At 42.7% G+C, this 23,784-nt stretch overlaps 1 protein-coding gene across 3 annotated transcripts in view; it reads left to right on the top strand.

The window, feature by feature from the left end:
* The window catches only part of RALY (RALY heterogeneous nuclear ribonucleoprotein), a 204,856-nt gene that overhangs the window by 133,403 nt on the left and 47,669 nt on the right, over positions 1-23,784 (top strand). The gene's annotated exons all lie outside the window — the stretch shown is intronic.

Raw genomic sequence — 23,784 nt, forward strand, 5'->3', positions numbered from 1 at the left:
CAAATGGAAGTTGGTATCATACAACCAACTGTCCTTACTTTACAAAAAACAAAACCATTTTTTTGTCCTTTTTGGTCTTAGCTGTGAAGGATTCTCTATCCACTGTGCAGGCTGTAAGACCAGGGAAGCTTGACTTTGGGCCTTTTCTTCATCCATTGTGACTTTGTGATTGTGACTGCAGAGCTGGAGATTTGCTGTTGCTTTTAGCCTTGCAAAATAGCAACCCTTCTCACACACCTTATTTAGCAGCTTCTGCAGTAACATTATGATAGCTGGATAGGTAGAACTGCAAGTCAAAGTCAACCCCAGCTTTAGCCCATGGGTTTTTGTTTTTATTTTATTACTCTGTGTGTCTGTGAGTGCACGCACGCACGCATGCACACACACACACACATGTGCACACACAGATATACTCTGTGCTGGTTGTTCAAAAGGCCGAGAGTTTGGCAGACAGGATAGCTCTACAGCCCTTTCCGAAATGTGATCAGTTCAATCATGTAAATCAGGCATGTCCAACAGGTAGATCGTGATCTACCAGTAGATCACTGGATGTCTGCAGTAGATCAGTGGTAGATCATTGGCTCCCCCCAAAGAAGCTGAACAACTGTGGCTCACCTAAAAAAAGCTCAACATTTTACCTCCTCCCTGAAAAAAACTCAACAACTTTGACCTGAACCCCAAAATAGGGGGTACAGTGGTACCTCGGGTTAAGCACTTAATTTGTTCTGGAGGTCCTTTCTTAACCTGAAACTGTTCTTAACCTGAGGTACCACTTTAACTAATGGGGCTTCCCACTGCCGCCGCTGCACAATTTCTGTTCTTATCCTGAAGCAAAGTTCTTAACCCGAGGTACTATTTCTGGGTTAGCGGAGTGTGTAACCTGAAGCGTCTGTAACCTGCAGTGTCTGTAACCCGAGGTACTACTGTAGATCACTGCCAGTTTTTAACTCTGTGAGTAGATCACAGTCTCTTAGGAGTTGGCCACCCCTGATGTAAATGAAAATAAGACCCTGTTTCTTACCCAAAGAGGGCAGAGGGAACTCAATGTTGTTAGAAAACAAAAATCATTCTTCTCTTGCTTTCTCCAACGACGGTTGCAGTTAGAGTGAATAATCCTGGAGCGGCAGCATCAAGACAGGCTTAGTTTCTGCTTGGAGTTCTTTGGCAGTCATAAAATATGCAGTCTATGACTATGAAAATAAGAAAGGAATCAAATTCCCCAGTAGGCTACAAAGACTTCAGAAGTGAAACTGCCACAAACCACAATGCTTACACCCATCAAACGTTCTAGTGCTTGAATCCTGCTACGTGGATGATTTGTCTGGTAGGTTGTATAAACCTATGCAGTCTTTTGCAGTTTATTACATTCTGGGTTTTGTCTCTTGCTGTTAGAGTACTAACCTCTGTGCCTTTCCTGTTTCTGCATTCTTCCTTCTGTAAGAACAGCACACCCGTTTTAAAACAGAGTTTCACGAATGCCCACAATCCATAGATCTGAAATGACTTCCCCTGCCCAATCTCAACGTTCCCCGCTCTAAATTCTTCTCTGTGAATGCTGGTGGATATTTTCTGAATATTCTCCACACATGCAAATATGAGGTGTATATTTGCTTGCAAGCTAGTCCTGAACAATTCTTTTGTGGGTGAATGTTTTGTGGTATGAAGATGGTGTTTTGGGGAGTTTGGGGGGGTTCCATTACCACTTTTGGCAGCTGCTTTGGTACAATTTCTTTTAAAAAGAGGGTTTTTCTTCTCCCTCGTTATGGCCAATTAGGGATTACGTAGCCAGCATTGTGATAACACTCTCCCCTCATGTGGTTTCCTGCAACTGGAATTCAGAAATTCCATAGGATCCATTTGGGGACAGCAAATTTTTGGCTCACTCGGGGTACCATATTACCAAACTTTGCCCATGCCAGCCGAAGGGTCTGTTCAGCAGCCTCAGCTTTTGTAGCTGGAGTCAGTCAGGGCCCTCCTTCCCAGGCCAGGTGGAGAAAGGCCTGCAAGGTCTTCTAGGACTTACAGCCAAGAGTCTATCCACTTCTGTCATGTGACATCTTACTCACCTTTTCTTTTCCAAAAAATAAATAAATCCCCAAATGCTGCCACTTTTCCATATAGGGGAATGGCTAGGGTTGGCCTTGTCACCACAAAAGTGAACCAAATGTAAGACGAGGCCTAGAGCTGGCCCTGATCAGCAAATGAACAGAACACATAAGAAATTGGGCTCACACTGATATTAAAGTGTATAAGTTTTATAACATACAATAAAAACAAATGCATCCAAGGGACCATCGTTTTGTTCTTCTAAATTGGGGGTCTGGTTTGCAACATTATGAGCCACGAGTCAAGCTGTTGATGATTATGATTATGATGATTTTCCCACATGAATGTGATTGTCTGTGGTTTGCTGATTAAAGCTGTGGTAATGAGATTCTAAATATCACGAACAATGCCATCTTCTTTTTCTGACTGTGTGTAAGTGAAGCTACTGAAATGATACGTAAGAATGTACCAGTGCTTTAATAATGTGAGCCCAGTATATTAGGTGTTCAGTTTGTTTGTTTGTTTGTTTGTTTGTTTGTTATAGTTCTTCCCTTTCCTTTCAGCCATCGTAAGCAACCCCAATGATAGCTAACAACAGTAAAAATTCTAAAATCAATACACACTTCTTTCAAAGTACACAGGTACAATAGCAGCGTCAAAGAAAGAGGTTGTTGCTGTCAGGTAGGAAGAGTGGGGGGAAAGCTCTGTGGGAGAAGCCCATTAGCCCTTCTCACTGTTCCAGTAGATGTCATTTTAAAATGGCGAATTGACCTGATGTCACACAGACACACATTTTGTCCGATCGCCAAGGGAGCACCAGGTTTTTCCCTGAAGCTTGTTTTGTACCACCTAGTCTTGCTTTGCTGCCATACCTCATCAGTTCGCAGGATAAACATGCCTGTCTGAGGTGCCCTTTAGAAATTCTCTCTGCCGCATGGGATCCAGGAAGCCATATCTTTAAGAGAAGATTCCACACAGGTGAAAAAATATTCAACTGACCCAGCTCCCATAGGGAAGACCCAAGGGTGAGGGTCTTTCCAACAGACTCAGAACTCTGGCTTCTGCAGTGATTCCAATTCCATGGGAAAGGCTGACAGAACTGGGTCCTCTCCATATGGCCAGTTCATTTGAACACTCTCCAAGCTGCATGAAGCCCACTCACTGAAGAACAACTCTTGTACATCTGGGACTACACCTAACTGCATTTCAATGGCAACATGTAGTACTTCTTGTGACATACATAGCTGATACATGTCGGTTGTTAAGCAGTGCATTTTCTTCAAGTTTATATGTTGCAGGATGATATTTGTATTAATATATGTTAGATTATCTGATTTTGGTGAGGCAAATTCTTTGCCAGATATTGTCACTGTGCTGCTCTTTCAGTGAGGACTCATCCAGTGCTTGGGCTCTGGGTGTGCCACCCCACTCAACCATGATAAATGTTGCTGATCTTCTTGCAGTTCTTTATCTCTGGTTGGACTTCCTTCCGATACTTCACCCAAGGAAGAATATCCAAAGAAATGTTTCAAAGATTGCTTTAGTCAAATCTTAGTAACAAAGTATTAATCTCTACATCACAGGAACAAAATTTAAGGGAACATGGACACCCACAAATATCAAGGGGTTAAACAATTAAGTTCTGACCTAAAGGGAAACATCACAGAACATGCCTATCTCCACTCTAGAGCCAGATAGCATAGGGCAGAAGGAAGGTTTTGCTTCTGTTCCAGGCCCCCTCTCCCATTCCTCCTCCTGAAGAGTCTGCCATCCCAGGGCCAAGCTCAACAGTGCTGAGAGAATCATAACACATTGCTCCATCTACCTCATTACATGTGTCTCACCAGGGTTTCAGACAGGAGGCTTTCACAGTCCAACCTGGAGAACCCAAGGGTTGAATCTTGGACCTTCTGCAGACAAGGCAGATGCTCTACCAATGACCTACAGTCCTACCCCCAAAGTCTTCCACACAGTCAGGATCTCCATTCAGACATGGTCACATGAAAGCCTACAAGGACATAGACTTTCCATTTTCTGCTGTAAGTGCTCAACACACAGGTGTTGAGCAGGACTGGAGGGGCAGTAACATCATGAACATTGCTAACTGCTGTGGTCCATTTACTTGTTTTTGCGCATGAGCCATTTTGTCTGAATGGGGCTAATATTAGAATTTCTTTGTGCAACAACATGCTTACATTGTGTCTTGGAAATCTGCTTACATAGCTCTTGGAAATCTGGAGCATCTTTCTGCATCACGAAGGACTGAATGTTCCACCTTATTTTGTCCAGAACGCAAATAATAAACAGACCCTGAGCGAGAAGTGGGCAGTAAGCACCTTCATGCCTAATTTACCATGACACTAAGCCTGTTTCCTACCACTCAGCACCTGGTGATTGAGTCTCAAGGGCTACACTTAGCTTTCCAGTGTTTGAAGTGTAGGGCTTATCTTGGCTGAATGAGGCACACGCCAAACTTGCACAGTTAGAAAAGGAATATCATGGAAAGAATAGCATTGGAGCTGCAGTTGCCATCACTGACTCACCATTTAGAACCACTTTCTGTTACATTTGTGCCACTATTTATAAATGGACACCATCAGTTGCTATAGTCAGCTTGAGCCAGCTTTAATAAGGGGAGATCAGCTTTAACTCCATAAAATCGTATTTTAATGTTGATTGTCTCTGGTAACAGAGGCTGTTGTTTTATGCATTATGCATTGACCTCAGTTCTGTCAACTCCCTAACATTCTGCTTTATATCCTAAATGCACTTTGGATTTGCCATTGTATATATTGCTTGCCTTGAGCCTGAGAGGGCACTTTTTATAGCATTTGTATGTCCCCTCTCCCTTCACCTTTGCTTTTCCATTTTTTCTTTTCCCTTAGTCGTGTGTGTGTGTGTGTGTGTGTGTGTGTGTGTGTGTGTTATTGCCAGAAAAGCTCTATCTCTCTAGCTTTGATTGCATAAACGTAATGCACTCAAGTTTGACTTGCATCTGTAAGGCTAGTATGATTTGCGTTTCGGAAGTTTGCAGTTGTGACAGCAGCACAAGGGACATATTAGTGCACCTCCTTTGACTGTCAAATGTTTCCGCATAGTTGGCTTAACAAAGCGGCCAGAGTTACAATTTTCCGGAAATTCTCTGGGCTAGATTTATGCACACTAGCACAAGGAACTAACATGAACCATGAATGACTGGATTCAGCAATGCCAGCTGCAAACTAGTAAAGGTTTATACTCCTTGAAGAAGGAGATAAAAGTGGTCCTTTGATGCCAGGAGTGAAGAACTGTCCTGCCCATAGTGCTTCTAACCGTACACATTATTCTATCCAGAAGCCACCTCATCCCTTATATATAATTACTTATCAGCAGGATTTTATGCTGTCCAGCAACAAAGTTCCTTGGATGGCTTACATTACAACAATTTAACCATTTAAAATACAATTGTGGACTATAAAAGAACAAGAAGAAAAAGTAACGCCGCATAAAAATCAGCAGGGGATGTAGAAAGTCGATCTTTCAACATATATATATTGTAAAGACCTGGGAAAATAAAATGGTATTTTCTTGGCACTACTGAAAAGAGCAGAAGATCCCAGGGTCTCTTCTGAAGGCGCATGAGGCCAGCAACATGCAGAAGCCACAGGTCTGGGTCTGGCCAATGCTTGGTGGGTATCAGCTTGGTAACTGGATGTGTGCTACCTTGGTTTCCATGGTGGAAGAATGATAGGATATGAGTAACAACAACCAAAAAACCAAGAAAGGTGTTGGGTGAGCCTTAATTCTTCACTTTGCCCAGAAAAGAAGTGACTGTAGTTCAGCATGGACATGTTTTTCTCCACTAAAGGATTAAGCTCGCACTCTGGAACAGCGGTTCTCAACCTGTGGGTCCCCAGATGTTGTTGGACTACAACTCCCATCATCCCTGAGCTCTGGCCTTGCTAGCTAGGGGTGATGGGAGTTGTAGTTCAACAACATCCAGGGACCCACAGGTTGAGAAAGGCTGCTCTGGAAGATGGTGAGAAACTTGTTATGCCATCCATTCCTTTGCAAAGATGCATAATCTTAGAAGCGAAGCAATGAAGTTTATTTCTGAATCAACCTCAATAGGACTGGGCTGTAAGGTTCTTAGGACTCTTGAGTGACAATAGCAGCAAATAATGGTCAACCTGTTGGAGATTTATATAACTAACATGCAATGATGGCTCAGATTGTAGGGGTCCTCAAGGAAGATCCACTCCATGGGCCTACCTCTTTGGTGGGTCCAGCTCCTCGCTACTGTCATCAGTGCCCACATACTTGCCCCCTCCTCTGGGCTCAATCCACCCCTGGGATAGCAACAGTGTACTATAGTGACCCAATAATGCACAATGTCCTTCACTGATCCTATGAGCACGTGGAGAACATTATATCTGCTCCAAATGGTTAATGTATAAATAAAGGCAGCCTTTTCCCAGCACACTGAAGTTTCAGTGAGCAGCTGCGGATGCTAAGAAGGGATTTCTTATTTTTTAGTAAGTGGCCTGTGTAGGCATGTTCCAAGGAAACCTCCTTTCTTCCTCCTTATCGCTTTGTGACTCATTGCTGGATAATTTAATCACCTCTCTCTGCCATATAGTTCCTGATGCAAAGCTGGCAATTGTGCTGGTGTAATTGCAGTTATTCATGTCTGTTGTTTGTTCCCCCCAACAAAAGCACCCCTTCTAAATGTTACAGATCTTTTAATATGCAAATACTGCCTGCTGTTAACTAGCGGATTGGTTTGTCTCGAGTTCTTGGTTTGTACCTTATTCATTACAGCGGTGCATCTTTCAGGTCCCTGTGGTTCAGGGCTCTTATTGTTGCCTCGTTGTGTCGCAGCCTCTGTTTTGCTGGCATTGTGTCTCATTGTTTTTAGCCACGCTGGTTGAAAAAAAGGAAGTTTTGCATGTGGCCAATTTTCAGCTCAGGGGAAAACTTTGGTGCAGCACTTATGGCTTGTATACATGCCAAACAGGGTTAGTCCGTGATATATTTTACATTGTCACAAATGCTATCATTCACAGCATACTGAATAGGCATTTGTAGATATTTTTAAACATCTTTGATTGCTCTCCTGCCATCCTTTCTAATACAGCTTGGCTGGAGGGTAGAAGAAAGAGAGCCATTTTTAGGCGTACATTTCCACTGCACCAATCCCCCTGCATGCTGCTCATGATCTCTGATGAAACAATGGCAGGCAATAGCTCTTAAGAAAGACAACAGTTTTTAAGAGAGCTGGAGGTGGCATGCTGAAAGTTTTGTTGCTTAAAGCATACACCTTTTTTTTTTAAGAACTGAAGTCAGGTTTGCCAAGGATGGTCAAATTATTATTTTTTAATTTATCGCCAGAAGGTTATGATACAGATTATTGTCTTTTTTGTGTTCTTTTTCTGCTTTTGAAACAGTATGTGAGTTTGTATTCAATTCCGTAGACATGTTGATATTGTGATTCCGCAGGTGTTATGTTAACTTTGGACTCCCACCCCTTTCAAAAACTGTAATTTTAAGCATTTTTTAATTAAGAAAGTGAAAAAATAACAAAAAAATTAAAAGAAATGAGGGGGAAAATATGAATCTATGGCCAAGCTCACAATCCGATAATGTCATGTCCAATGGCTGCCCAGGAAGATCTACTATAGACTTTATTTCTAGGCATAATGACCTGAGCCTCTCAGGTTCCATTTTGTAAGCCATACCTAGGACTCACCCACACTTCCACTTGTCCTGTGTTTCCTAGATCTGAGTGGTTTTGTCTTTTCTCTGCTGCTTTCCCCCCAGAAAACACACTCTTTAGCAATAAATCGGAACAAATGGTAATCTGCTGAAAATCTGATTGCTCCGATTCAGCACTAAATTGGGGGTTTTCCCAGGGGAAAACAGTGGGCATGAGTCCCAAATCTTGGCTCCTAAAGGTTGTTGTTTTTCGGAGAGTTATAACATTTTTTATTGGTTTTACATAATTTTATACATTTTAACTTTAACCAATTCAAACATTAAAATAAATGGTTCTTTTGAACCTTTGGACCTTCCTCCCTCCATGGGTTCCATATTTAAGATAAAGTTTTCTGCATCTTTTTCCTTTATCCATCTGTTATATATACATAGTTACCATAATTAATTCCACATTACAAGTGTCATTACATCCCTGCAAATGATTTTAGCTGTTTACAGTGGTCTTTTAAATAAATTAAGAATTTACTCCAGTCTTTTAAAAAATACTTGATCTTCCTGGTTTCTAATCTTCCCCATCAGTTTTGCCATCTCTGTGTACTCCATCAGTTTTATCTGCCATTCTTCTCTTTTTGGTACTTCTGCTTCCTTCCATTTCTGCGCTAGTAGCATTCTCGCTGCCATCATTGCATACATAAAAAGTATTTTATCCTCTTTTGCTATCTCTTCACTTATTATACCTAACAGAAAAACTTCTAGTTTTTAACAAATGTATTTTTAAACATTTTCTTTAATTCATTGTATATCATTTCCCAGAAAGCTTTTACCAGTGCACATGTCCACCACATATGGTGCAAAGTACCCTCCTTCCCTTTGCATTTCCAACACAGATTTGAACTAGTTTTATACATTTTTGCAATTTTACTTGGTGTTACATACCAAGACGCGGGTGGCGCTGTGGGTAAAAGCCTCAGCGCCTAGGGCTTGCAGATCGAAAGGTCGGTGGTTCGAATCCCCGCGGCGGGGTGCGCTCCCGTTGTTCGGTCCCAGCACCTGCCAACCTAGCAGTTCGAAAGCACCCCCGGGTGCAAGTAGATAAATAGGGACAGCTTACTAGCGGGAAGGTAAACGGCGTTTCTGTGTGCGGCTCTGGCTCGCCAGAGCAGCGATGTCACGCTGGCCACGTGACCCGGAAGTGTCTCCGGACAGCGCTGGCCCTCGGCCTCTTAAGTGAGATGGGCGCACAACCCCAGAGTCTGTCAAGACTGGCCCGTACGGGCAGGGGTACCTTTACCTTTACCTTTTTACATACCAACGATACATCATTTTCATATAGTTTTCTTTCAAAGAGCAGCAGGCAGTAAATTTTATTTTCTCTTACCATAACTTTTCCCAAAATGAAAGTTGGATATCTTATCCAAAATCTCTAGCCCAGGGTATCATCACTGCCTCCTAAAGGTTGTTGTTGTTACTCATCTCTCTCAATTGATCATGAGCCCATGGAGTTGGGTAGTGTCTGGCTTTGGGGAATCATCTTCCTCCCCCATGGCCATAAATGAGCAGATCAAATGAAAGGGAATTCTTACCAGTTAGTTTCTTTAATAAACACAGTGAAGGACAAAAGAAAGCATCTAACCAAAATGGCGGTGCTCCCAGTTAAGCTCACTCTCCCCTCCGTCCCTATTAATCTACGTCACTCCTATGTCTTGTAGTCTGAGCTTGGAGCCTCTGTGTTTTCTGTTCTGACACTTTCTGAGCTCTCTGGGACTTTGGGGGAGGGGAGGGGATACTATCCAGAGACTGTGAATCTGTAAACTCTCTCTCTTCCAATGCTTCTTTTGCTAGCTGTTCCCCATCCAGTATTTCCCAGCTTCTGCCTTCTGAACTATGCCCCTCTGCAAACCACTGTTCCAAAATCTATACTGTCCTCCTGCTCCTGGGAAGATTCGGGGTCATGGGGAGGGGGTGGCTCCCACCACTCTTCTTCAGTGCAGCCCTCCTCAGCACAGTCCCTGACAGGTAGACACCTCCCACTATAGATGGTGATTGCTCCTTTGAGATGAAAGGTTTTCCCAAGCTGCTCTGTGCCTTCCACTCATTGCCATTTGTTTTATATCTGCCCCTTCCTCCATAAGAAAGAGATTCTAGTATTTCTCAAAGAGAACTTTTTTGGTGGTCTCCAGCCATCTTCTTACTACTTCTTTCTCCTCCCTCTCCTTTCCCTCAGCTACTGGGTGCTGCCAAGGACAAACTTCTAAACACTCAAACTCACACTTAATAAAATGCAACAGTAGGTACCTCTTTGTGGATTATGATCTACCCCTCTGAGATTCAAAGCTTTCCCAATCACAGTAAACAATCAACTTGGTCAAGCTATAATTGTGCACAAGACTTTCTTCTCTGTATACAGTTGCACATAATTGTGCCAGCACTTTGTACAAAACTATATTTAAATCATAACTCCTGGAAAATTGGAGGTCTTTTCTGTTTGACAGAGGGCTGTGCCCTCTGATCAAAACTGTAGTTTGATAATAAGAAATGAATTCTGAGCAAATCCTGAACAAAAATTAAACTTAAATTACATTTTAAAAATTAAAATTTCCTTCTACATCGGCCCTTCTGATCAGTCTTTTTGTGAGTTATGGCATTCTTTAACCTCATGGGATGACACTTTAGCAAAAAGTATTCCTATACCTAACATACAGCTGTGTGGGAAAACAGTGGTCTGTGATTTCTCCCTTGTGCTGAGCAGAATTTTGCCAGATTATCTTCACTCAGTCTGAAAACCAGAGAGCATAAACTTCTCCTTACTGCAGTAAGTCACCGATTAGTAAATGGTTGCCTGCATTTGCCCAGCACCCAGTACTGAAACCTGGGCAGTGGGCTATTGAGTAACTTCCCTAAGCCACAAGGAACCATCCCTAGTTTTGCAAGTCTCCTGTGTCAAAGCCTACATACAGCACACGATATCAAAGTGACAAGGAGAGACAAATAAGGCACAGAGCGCCTCACTAATCACATCCCCTGTGCTTGGACGGCAGATCATGTCAGTGTCACAGTGCTTCAGCCAGGTCTCTTGGGAAGCCACTTCTTTATGGACTTTTAACTACAGCTGGATTCTTCCACTTCAGTGGGTTGGAAACTGTCCTTTAAAAACAAAGTTGAAAGACCAAACTTCAGAAGCAGGGAGCCAATATCTGGGTCCTTTTCCGGTTAAGTGGGCATTCAGAGAACATCTTTTCTTTTTAAATGGGCATTTAGAGGAGGTTGCACTGCTGCTCTTATAAATCAGGATCCTGTGTTAAAGCCAGAAATTACAGTGTTTGGGGGCGGCATTCAATTTTTATTTATTTTTTAAGGATGCAGAGGAAAGCATATGCAAGGGAATCATATGCACACGATGGTTTCAAATGTAAACACAGGGTGCTCACATCGCCTTGAAAATCTGTGGAACTCAAGCAACCATATTTGAACACGTTCAATACTTTGCTGGACAAAACTGAGGCTGTGTGTATGCACCATTCATTTGAAGCACATTTAAAAGACGCATCTCTTCTGTTGAATTCACTCAGCAGTATTTTTCCATTTCCCTGACATTTCCCTAGCTGTTACTTTCCACATTATGCTTGAGTTCGCACACAATGCAAAAGCCACTTAACGGAAATATAGGTGAATGTAGTGGCTGTTTAGCAATCATTTCTGTGTTAGTTGTGCAAAAACATTTCTCACTCCTGAAGATAGCAATTTTGGTCTTAAACACGATATTTCTTCGAGGTATCACAGGGCAGGTATCACTCTTCACCCAGTGCAGATAGCTACCAGTTGTTCTGATGTGTCTATCCCTTTGTCAAATATGCACACCTAGAGAGCCAGTGCTGTGTAGTGGTTAAGAGGCGTAGTCTTGTAATCTGGGGAACCGGGTTCGCTTCCCCGCTCCTCCACATGCAGCTGCTGGGTGACCTTGGGCTAGTCACACTTCTCTGAAGTCTCTCAGCCCCACTCACCTCACAGAGTGTTTGTTGTGGGGGAGGAAGGGAAAGGAGAATGTTCGCCGCTTTGAGACTCCTTTGGGTAGTGATAAAGCGGGATATCAAATCCAAACTGTTCTTCTTCTTCTTCGCCTCCAGTTCTCTGAGTGGAACATATACTTTCCAGTGGGGCTATATTCATTGAAAGAAAGTTGCCATGCCATTTACACAAAAAGTTCACTTCTTCGCAGTTTCTGTTTGCTCTTAAACAAATCACTCGCTGTTAACGCAGCTTTATAGCTCCTGGTGCATTTGTTCATTAACTAAAATCTAGTCAATAGGTTTGTGATCAGATGCTATCTCATGAGGTCCATAGGAGTGCAAGATGAAGATGGGTGGGGGAGCCTAATGTTTGCCTATTAGGAAGTGACTGATAAAGAATTGCAGAGTACTTCCAGAGAAATTAGTCATGGCAAGCCATTAATGATGCCTCTAATGAGCTGGATCCAAACCACCACAGCAAGTTTTTTAATGAGATTAATGCCTGTAGCATTGTCCACTGCCCAGCAGGTAATCATCTGTCGTACCAGTGAGACTGTATATGACATTCTGGTTTTAATTGTTCTTTACTCTGACCACTTTCCTTCCGCGACTCTCCTTCCTCCAAAGAACCACCCTTCTCTCCTTTGCTAGCATAAGCTAAATGTTAGCCATAAAATTCTGAGTACGCAAGTGCTGCCAACAGGGGCTTATCTGATTCAATTGACCTTTAAAATTTATTTTGCTTCTGTCAAAAAGCATGTTAGCCTACATGAGAGATTTCCAAGGCGATTAGGAGTAGAAACTATAGAAAAATCTACTTGTTACATTTATCTGCAGAGCATGAAGTGTGCCCACTCTCTGTGTCTCTGCCTCTCCTATTCTTTGTTTAAGAAAAGAGAAATAAATGAAAAGAATTTTAATAAGGAACTCAAAAGACAGTAGCATTCAAGGACCTACAAAAGGTTTGTGTGGACCAATTGTCGAACATGAGTGCTCATTTAGAGTACTAAAATTGGCTTTGGGGATCTCATTTTTGGCTCCTATCAGATGTAGCGCTAAAACCATCCACTCACCAATAGCACTGTCACATCACATTGTATTGCATGTTGGGGGATGCATGCTTTCAGGTCTGCTGGAAATCACTGTGAGCTGACTTGGGCTTTTGGCCACTCTGAGGTCTGCCCTACCAGAGAGGCTTGAGGTCAGGTGAAGAGGTAGCAACACTACCCCAGCAGCCTCTGATGAAGATGCCAGATACTGCCATGAGCTAGCTGGGACAAAAACTTTTTGCCACCCTCTGCGTTTAAATTTTTTTAAAAAAATAATAATTTACACTGTTGATAACAACAACACTGCTAATAACATAAGCATCACTATGATTGTTAATTAATTAATTATCAATCAGTTAATTAGGTTTCAGCTAATGCTGCATCAGCAGAGCTCCACTGATATGACAGGACTTCAGTTTCCTTTCCTCCCAAACCCACTCTGGGAGGGGAAAGCCCATCTCCTGCCAAACTCCCTTGGTAGAGATTCCACTGCTTACCCATTTCCACCCTAATGGACCACTGGAAGCTCTTGAGTTATGTCATCTGCAAGTCCCTTTCTTGGTTGGTGATGTTTAATCACCAGCATGAAACCATGCAGCCACCGTATGTAAAGCAACATCCCCACCACTTCCAATAAGAACTCATCGGACCTGATCAATACTTGTTAGAGAAAATTTAAGACATGTTTATTTTGCAAGTGGAGGGACGTGGGGGGTGCTGTGGGTTAAACCACAGAGCCTAGGACTTGCTGATCAGAAGGTCGGCGGTTCGAATCCTCACGACGGTGTGAGCTTCCGTTGCTCAGTCCCTGCTCCTGCCAACCTAGCAGTTCGAAAGCATGTCAAAGTACAAGTAGATAAATAGGTACCACTCCGGTGGGAAGGTAAACAGCATTTCCGTGCGCTCTGGTTCGCCAGAAGCAGCTTAGTCATGGTGGCCACATGACCCGGAAGCCGTACGCCGGCTTCCTTGGCCAATAAAGCGAGATGAGACCACAACCCCAGAGTCAGCCACGACTGGACCTAATGGTCAGGAGTCCCTTTACCTATTTTGCAAGTGAACTGTAAAACAGCATATTTGGGGGGAATGTCCTAAATTGTCAAAAGTATCTGTAAGGAAATTATCAGTGTGGGTTCTGGATTTGTGTGCCCTGAGCACAAAGAGAGGATAAGCAATGTTCAGAGGCTTGGACTGACACCACATGCTTCTATAGGGATGGAGAGGTTAGAGCAGCTGTTCTCAACCTGTGGGTCCCCAGATGTTGTTGGACTACAACTCCCCTCATCCCTGAGCTCTGTCCTTGCTAGCTAGGGGTGATGGGAGTTTTAGTTCAACAACATCTGGGCACCCACAGGTTGAGAAAGGCTGGGTTAGAGGGTCAGGGCTGTATTTGAAACCTCAAGAGCATTTTGCAATCTTAGGGCCAAATTCAATTTGATGGTATTCAAACTGTTGGGCTTCTGCGGTGGCTGTTGCATTGAGGGTGCATTGCAGAATCAGATCAGAAACAGATCAGATCTCTAAACAGATTGTATTTTCTCAGTATCTGAGAAGGATTCGAATTCAACAAAACCAATTCAAATCTACTAGTAGATCATCTGGGTATTTCTGACACAGATGTTTGAAGATGTTTGATACCTGCCCTGACTTGAGTGCTTGAAACATCAGGTAGAAAATTTGCTGCATTACTAAAGGTTTTGTCAGTATCAGCATAAGCCTTTATTTTGATATTCCACCATGCTCTTCAGATTGTGAGATATTTTACCAAGGAACTCAAGATGGCATACATACTAGAGATGCGCATGGGTCCCAGGATTTGCCTTGTATTTACCTGTTACATTAAAAAAAAATATCCAACTAGTTTCTGAGCTGCTCTGTGCTCTCGGCATGTCAGTCTACATTTTGGGTTCTGAGCCATCCTGTATAAAACAAAGCACTGTGTCCCATCTCCCTCAATTCACTATAATCTTAAAATGTTTCTGACCTTTTCCCCTTGGGGCCAAAGTGGAAGAAATTTGCAGGTACAGGAGTTGGTTAAGCCTGTCAAATTGCAGACAAATAAGTCCAGGGCCTCTATCTGTGAAAGGGAGCAAACAGGATTTACTTTTACCCATAATTCCTTGGAGAGGTTGTTTGGCCTGATCCAGCAGTCTCTTAATCCTCCCCATCCCCCATCCCTCACTCCCAAATATTGTTTATTTGTTGGCTTTATTTATTTATTTATTTATTTATTTCTGTATATTATTTTACTTTTTCTGCTGGCTACCTTCAATATTTTAAAGAAAGCTGAGCTATAAATGCAGGAAACAAAGCAAATTGCCAAACAGATGAACATTTCCTCCATTTCCCCTTTTTCCTTTTAAGTATGTTGTCTGATTTCAAACAGGGTTTGTTTCTTTTTTATAAAGTAGAACATTAGAAAATAAGAATAATTCCCCAGGACACCTAGGAAATAGATGCAGATCTAGATCTAATGAAATGGACAGAATCTTAATTTCAAAATGGAAGATTGGGCTATTAGGGAGGAGATTCTGATTTGGCTGATCAAGCTCTGGAGTTGGGCCACTTTCACAAGGAGCACAGGAAAAATAACAGCTCTATACTGGAAATCACCCCTCCCTTAATCTTAAACATTGATACAATGATTTCTAGGTCTGTTCCCCAGAAGGCAACACCAGTTTCATAAGATTAGTTGAGTGAGGCTTACATCTTTCTTTTTTCATTTTTAAATAACATTCTAGTCTTCTAGCAATTTTCTCCCCAAGCAGCTCATGTATCAGAAGTCAGAACCAAATTCCCAGCTGAGCAAAGGGCTATTTCACACAATTCAGCAATGCTAGTTCACTGAAGTTATTGAAACGCACAGGAGCCAAAAGGCTGTCTGTCCATCTTGCGGGAGAGATACCAAAACTTCAAGCCTTCCAGAAGAGAACTGATGGGAACGAAGAAGTTATTGAAGAGTCTGCAAACTTTGCTGTTGCTGTTAACACAAATATTTTGTGGATACACCCCCCCCCCCATGGCTATTGGAGAATTTCTTTACAATTCTCCTTGAGCCTCTCTTTAAAGAAGCCTTTCCCAAGTTGCTGCTCTCCACATTTTTCGGACTACAACTTCCAACTGCCCTAGCCAACATGGCCATTGGCCCCAGACAACATAGGAAAATTGAGGAGGGGGAAGGATGGGCGCAAAAGTAAAATTAGTTAATTTTGCCTGTCATTGATTCCAGCTACACCTGTCTTCCACCCCACCAGTCTCAATGGAGACCAGATATATTAGGTAGGTAGGTGATAGATAGATTAGATTAGATTAGATTAGATTAGATTAGCATGAACACCTGACAATATTTGGGTGAGTGGATTTAAATGAATGTGATTTAAATCATAGTTTGAAACACCATGACCTTCAACTAAACATGTGGAGCACAGGAGTCATGACAGCCTCCTACTCCTCCAAAGGCATTCATCTTATAAAGTTATAAAAATACTTTTTCAGCTCTGTAGTTGACTGGCTGGGTGTCCACGTGTGAATGCAGTGAGCCAACCCTATCCCTCTAATTTTTTATTGTTATTGAATTTATTGAATTTAGATACCACCCTATACCTGGAGATATAGGGATGGAGGGAGGGAGAGAGATGTTCCATGTTTTATTCTGCAAGGTGCTCTGGTCTGCAGTATCAGACAGTGGGGGGAGGGGCACTCACCTGACCTCTGACTGATCACATTGCTCCTGCTCATGAGGAGGTATAGGGGAAGAAGTGATGGGGTGGCAAGGCCAGTGTGGTGCAAACTCACTGTCATGAGCACTGAATTGGCTCCACCAATGTGTTTGCACCACACTGACCTTGCCACTGCCTCAGCCCTCCACATCTTGGTAAGCAGCAGCAACACGACCAACTCGTCTGTCATTAGGTGAATGCCGTTTCCTGCCCTGCTCCCTCTGTCACCTGCTGCTACTGACCTGGATGTCTTTCACAGTAATCTTAGGTGTTCAGGAACTTATTATGGCAATACAATGATAAGGAAAAGGCACTCTGGACATGTGTGCTTCTTTATTTAGCACTTGTCATGTTTCAGGGTGTCCTGCTGTTCACAATGTGCTCCTTGGAAATTGCTGGATTACTCAACTCCTTATGACTTTGCTTGTCTCCATGGATAGCCTTCTTCAAAGTCAATTGATGCTTCTTCTATTCTAGATTCTAGGGGCCATCTTTAAATGCCTAACCCTAGTTTTCTCTTTCAGTAGTACAGTGTCTGTTTGGAACAGGATCTATGGAAAGAATGAATGTAGTGACTCCATGTTCTAGACCTTGCACATTCTTTTTGGTCAATTAATTACCTGAATTGTTTAAAACTCATTACCGTGTCGAGCTCAGGTACAGGATGAAAAATCATGTTTCCCATTTGTGAACAACCGTGATAAGAACGAAGTAACAGCTGGGCCGTGTGTTGTCTATGCACTGAAATAATGAGAGGCTTCCGCAAAGAGAGAGAAGTCGAGTTTCTTGTCTTCTTCTCTGACAGTTCATCACTAAGACTGTGGCCTCTGGGAGCTTTAAGACACCTGGCTCTCAATTAAATAGCTAATCGGTGAAGCAAAACACTTAATGCCAGGAAGGAAAAATAGCTTATCAAGGAAGCCAGTGCTGGCCTTAGGCCATCAGTGAGGAGAACATCAATAACTGTAAAAGATTCCAACATGGTATCAAGCAACAGCAGTGACCCCCCAATTTTTTAAGGAAATTGTGCAGAATGAGGTGGTAGCTGGAGCTGGTGGAGTTCTAGATTGTGCCACTTCACAGTGCAGTCAGAAGGGGTGATTTTTTAAAAATTTAAAAACATATTAATGTTAAAAAATTAATTGAATGTGAACAACTAGCACATCAGAAAGAAGAAGTAAACCAAGACCTTTTCCTAGGTGTGTGTGTTTAGTGTGAGTGGAGGGAACTTTTGAAATGGGAACTCATTCAAAAATATATGAGTCCCCACCCCCACAATTATCTGAAATGGTGCTGTCCAGAGATCAACTACCTCTGTACTAGCTTCAGAGCAGGGGTAGGGAAACCTGTGGCCTTCCAGATGTTCTTGGATTATGGTGACTCATATCATCCCTGACTTTTGGCCTAGCTGGCTGGGGTTGATGGGAGTTGGTAGTCCAGCAACATCTGGAAAGCCGCAGGGTCCCCATCCCTGATGGAGAGGGTCTTTGTTAAAGACTGAACAGCTGAAATCTGTGTGTGGTTGGAATGATCACAAATTCCTTCTGAGTGGGGAAAATAAGGCAACTGATGGCACTGCTCTCCATCCTGCACAAGACGAAAGTGATCTTAGAACTCATTGACCTTAACAGGGATGCAAAAGCTTAATGAATCTCATGTTTTTGCTTTCCTTTTGCTTACATGGTAGCAGCTTTCCGGGGTTTCAGAGAGGTTCTATTTCCCAGCCTTATGTGAAGATGCTAGGGATTGAATCTGGGACCTTTTGCACACAAAGTAGATGCTCTACCACTAAGCTGCAGTCTTTTCCCACCTGTTTTTTCATAGCTTCATGTGATATGGTTTCCAACTTTAAGGAAAGGTGAGCAGTGCTCCTTAATTAGTGTACACCCTCAATCTTTTATCATCTCTTTATCTCTTGGCTGAAGGATGCTTGGGAGTTTGGCTGGTTTTTAAATAAACTGTTCTAGGGATACAGGTAGGCTGTACAGCACAGATTAGGAAAGGTGACAAAAGGTTGTGCCTCTTCCTGTTACAGGCAGACTTGGCCACGGTCTTCCTACCTGTATATGCATTTCAATTGGACTATGGTGATATCCTTGAAAACCACTTATTCAGAGGTTAGATTAGATATTGCAAATCACTTTGGGATGACTCATGTGAAATTAGAAATAGCAGCAACAACAACAACACATTCATGTTTGCAGGTAAGTTGTATGATGATGAGCATTCATCCAAGCCACATCCCTATGAGGTATGGCTCAGCTGAAAGGGCATAGCATACCAAAAGGGATAAGGAAGACCCAATGATCAGACGATTGTTGGTTCTTCTGGAATATTTTGCAGCAGGCTTTGCAAGACCTGATAATCAGCTAATTGTTGGGTTGTGTAGAGCCCCTTGAACAACCCTCTGCAACCACTCCGGATTGTTCCTGGGGAGTGTTTGGGCTTCACGAGACCTGCCAATCAGCTGATATGCTAGATAGACAGGATATGCTAGAGCTGGGAAAGATGGGCACCCAAAATGATCAAGCAGTTGGGCATTTTTTCTTTGAGGAAAGCCAGGAGTCTTTTCCTGGGGGAGGGGGAAAGTGAAGGTTTTTTGACACTTTGGATGATGTGGAGAAAGTGAATAGAGAGAGACTTTTCTTCCTCTCTCATAATACAAGAGCTCAAGTTCCGCTCACTCCATGAAATTGATTGGCAACAGATTCAGGAAAGACCAAAGCAAGTACTTCTTCACAGAGGATGATAACTTCATGGTGTTTTCTGCTGCAAGATGTAATGATGGCCACAGGATCAGATAGATTTAAAAGAGGACTAGACAGATTTGAGATGGATTATAGGGATTATCAACTGTCCTTAGCTGTGATAGCTTTTTGTCCAGAGGTGCCATTAGGACCGGACTTTGGGGCAGAGGTGCAGGGTCCCAATTAGCAGAATGAGCAGAAAGACCCCCCAATGCAACAGGGCTGGCTCACTGCATTTTAAAGTAAATGAAATAATACATTTTACCATCTGGGGGTGGGGCACTGTAAGACCATTTGAAGTATGTCTTCCTACACAGAAATGTGTCGTATTATAAAGTCCAGTTTGATTATAAAGAACCATCAGAGCGAAAAGCATGAACTCCTGAAGTTGCACATCAACACTTAGCCCCTAGGCTATTGTTGGCATCCGTCTTTCTCGAGAGAGAATGGAGTGCTCCTCCAGGGGTGAAGTCAAACCACTGGGGAATCACAGTGCCTGCTGTGGCTGCAGATTTATGTTATTTTAGTTTTTTTGCTGCATTTGCAGCATCAAAGTGACCTCTCTGGGGCACAAGCCTAGGCAGTGTGTATGGAGAAACTGGGCTGCCCAGACAACAAGACCCCTATCTCAGTCTCACTGGTGTGGTCCAAAGGAAAACAGAGCCATACATTTGTCACCAGCTTGGCTGCAGGAGTTGCCAGAAGGAGACGTACAAGGCACCATCCAACCGCCACTAGGGACGCCACTCCAGATTTGTGTATGGTTTGCTCCTTAGCCTTTTCTTCTTCCAAAGATAGCCCGTAAGGCAGTGAATGCGGTTTTTTCCTCAGAGCTTACTCCCAAGGCCTTTCTCATGAATGAGTATTTATGCAAGGCAGTGGAGGTTTAAGATCAGAGTTTTCCTTTTCCTTTAGTCCCTAGGCAACAGACTGAAAAATGTATAGATTATAGATGCTAGATTAGCACGTGCAATTTGTGTCCAGTTTTGGGCAATGTGAAGGTGGCCACCCAGCTAAATGCACCACTGAGTCTGTCACTGAGTACCATTTGCTGAGGAGCAAACTGAAAGGGAGAACAGGACTGTAGCTCAGTGGTATGGCTTCCGCCTGCCATGCAGAAGACCCTAGGCTTCAGTCCCTAGAATCCCCAGAAAGGGCTGTGAGAGACTCCTTTCTGAAGCCCCAGAGAGCTACTGCTATACAGAGCTAGATGGACCACTTGGTATGACTCAGGACACTTCTAGACTGTTGCTATTTTGTGGTGAGATTCAGTGGCATATACAGGTTGCATGTTTGGAGGGCTTGTACCACAGATCCGCTTCCCCAAAAGATCTGACTAAGGAAAGTAATGGGGAAACAGACTGGAAAGTGGGAGAGCAATTGCTTTGACAGCAACGTTATCCAGCCTTCCTGCGAACAAACCAGGATGAATGCTCATTAAACAGCCAATGTCATCTAATCTCCTTGCAAACAAATCAGGATGAATACTCAATAAACAGATTCAGTATAAGGCAGCTTCCTATGTTTGCATGTTCCTGCGAGGGCTATTGTCTAGTTTATGCTCAGCAACTACAGAATAACTACACATTCCTCATGCAAATACAAGCTTTTCTGGGAAAACCCATTCCACTTCGAGACAAGGTGTTGGCACCGTAGATGGTATGTTGTAGGGAAATGTTTGCTGGCCCAACAAATATTAGGAATGGGACGTCAGCCCACTTCCCAACCTGTTGTGATAAATGTGTCTCATCCTCACAAATACTTCCCATAGAGAGGAGCATCTGCTTTTTATTCTGCTGGTATAAATCCAGAATAAACCAACTGGCTGCTGCTGATTTATACCAGGTTTATCCCAGCATCACTCTGAGAGTTTGATCTAACCCCACACTGCTTATGTGGAAACAGCATTTGCGGTACCTACCGTATTTCACAACACTTGTATCAATGTTAAACAACATGTCGGCATACATGTTAACAAGCGGGCAATTAAAAAGACATTAAAGTTTCTGAGTTCTCCAGGTGGAGTGCTGTGTGGTGAGGTTTTTTTTATATCAGCACTAAAGAAATCTACAAAAACACTCATTCAAATGATTAAATATGGTACAGGTGTTCTCAACAGAAACTTCTCCCTCGTTCAGCATAATTAATTACACTTAATTTTCCTTAATTACCACTGGAAATCTTAACATTTCCCTACCTTGAACATGTCAATGCCCAAAGTTTCTCCTAAAGGAATCTATTGTTTTGTAGTTCAGGAAAGATGGAGATTATATGCACAGAGGTATTGGCTTCTGGTCCAGCTCAGTAAAACTTGGAAGGGAGCCCATGAAGCAAGAAGGAAGCAATAAACTTTTACAAGGGAGTAGCGTTCATAGATGGCCTCAGGGAAGAAGAAGGGTATGTTCATATCCCTTTCACTGTCCTAGGCCTTACCCCTTGGCCTTCTTTCTCATATATCCAGGGCACCGTTATGTGGTTCAGAAATCAGCATCCTAAAGGGCTAACTCTATATGACACACATATCTCCATATTAGAGGTTTGACATCATTTCCCTGCTTCAAATCACAATCATGGATCTGGAATCCTATAATGAGGGGCAGCCAGTGGAGGCAAATCCATTAGGGGAAATCAGGTTCTGCCCCACCTGTTGTAAATTTAATATACATAAAATGCTGTGTCCAAATGCATTAAATAAATGAAATAACAACAACAACAACAACAACAACAATTTATTCCCCACCCATTGGCTGGGTTTCCCAGCCACTCTGGGCAGCTCCCAACAAAATATTAAAAGCACAATAAAACACCAAACATTAAAAACTTCCCTAATCAGGGCTGCCTTCAGGTGTCTTCTAAAAGTAAGATAGTTGTTTATTTCCTTGACATCTGATGGGAGGGTGTTCCACAGGGCGGACACCTCCACCAAGAAGGCCCTCTGCCTGGTTCACTTCTCACAGGGAGAGAACCGCCAGAAAGCCCTCGGTGCTGGACCTCAGTGTCCGGGCTGAACGATGGGGGTGGAGACACTCCTTCAGGTATACTGGGCTGAGGCCATTTAGGGCTTTAAAGGTCAGCACCAACGCTTTGAAATGTGCTTGGAAACATACTGGGAGCATTGTATTTAAAATGTGTAAAGGGATGTTTACCTTAGGGGGGGGGGAGTTCCACTCTGGCAAAAGCGTCAGAGAAGGATCATTGCACTGAGCTATGATATTTCATAAATCTCCAAATCTCCAAGTTTGTTAGCATGTAGGGAGAATCTTCCATGGAATAGCACCCAATATGGCAAGTACAGACAATGACAGACATTAACTTTCATACTAGAGGTGTGGAGAGAAGTTTGTGTCCAATTGTCTTGCTCACAGCAGACCTTCTCTGACTGTACACAACTTACCAGAGAGAAAAGGGTTCTGGTACTATGCTACACAGTTTCAAGATGTTCAGAAGAACTTCATTTGTTTCCCTGTGAAAGGAATAATAAGTCAGTGTGGCTGATACGATGTTGGAGTTAATCTGCATACAGTGTGTAATACTCTCATTGCTACAATGCAATTATGCAGAGCATGAAATATTAATACAAGATGGCTTAATGTATTTTTTTTTACTTGTCAAAAGAAAGGGGTCTCTTAAGTAGTGTGAAATTATTACAGCCTATTTTTCATTTAAAAACATTGTGAAATGTTCCAAGAGGGGAGGACTTTCCCCCCAATGACTGATTGACTAATCTATAAAAGTCACCATTTAAAAAAATAAAGAAACCATAAAACATAATAGTTTGTGGTTGGGTTTTTTTTTTTATTATTATTTGCCAAGGCTACTGTTTCTAAAATGGAGATCTATGGAAAACTCCAGGAAGAATTCCATTGTTAAATCCGTTTCCCATTTCTGCCCTTTTACATTTCAGCTTGGTTGCATTTCTGACATGTGTTTGGTATTGCCAATTGCTTGTTTCAAGTTACTGGTCTCAGATGCTTTTCTGCATGAACATTCTTGCTCATTTTGCACTGCACCATGGGTTTTGTAGTTTTGCAACTGCATAAACTGAGGCTCCAGTGGATCATATTGCAAGATCAAAAAATCTTATTGCTCTGCTTAGAAAAACACTTCCTAGATGAATGCACAACAGATCAGGGGCACAGAATACAACTTTACCAGCCCAATGTATCTGGTCTGGTAAAAAAAAAAAGTTCTAGCTCCAGATGATGGGAAAGTTCCAGCAGCCTGAGAATGGTGAGCGTGCATTATAGTGCATGGTTTGAGGGGCCAGTGGGCTAGACCAAGAGTCTGTTGATCTAGTCTCGGTAATTCCATAGCTCTCTTCTAAGGTATGAAGAGCTGCCACAGGAACAAAGGCTTCTTCCCTGCTGCTCCAAATGGCAGGACAAGATCTAATGGGCTTAAGTTACAGGCAGGGAGATTTTGGTTGAACATTAGGAGAAATGTCTGGACTTTGAGAGCAGCGAGACAGTTACCTGGACAATTGCGTCTCTCGCATGAAGTCTAACATGGGACTTCCTGAATT

The sequence above is a fragment of the Podarcis muralis genome, chromosome 5 (genome assembly GCF_964188315.1).
Source record: "Podarcis muralis chromosome 5, rPodMur119.hap1.1, whole genome shotgun sequence".
Taxonomy (NCBI): Eukaryota; Metazoa; Chordata; class Lepidosauria; order Squamata; family Lacertidae; genus Podarcis; species Podarcis muralis.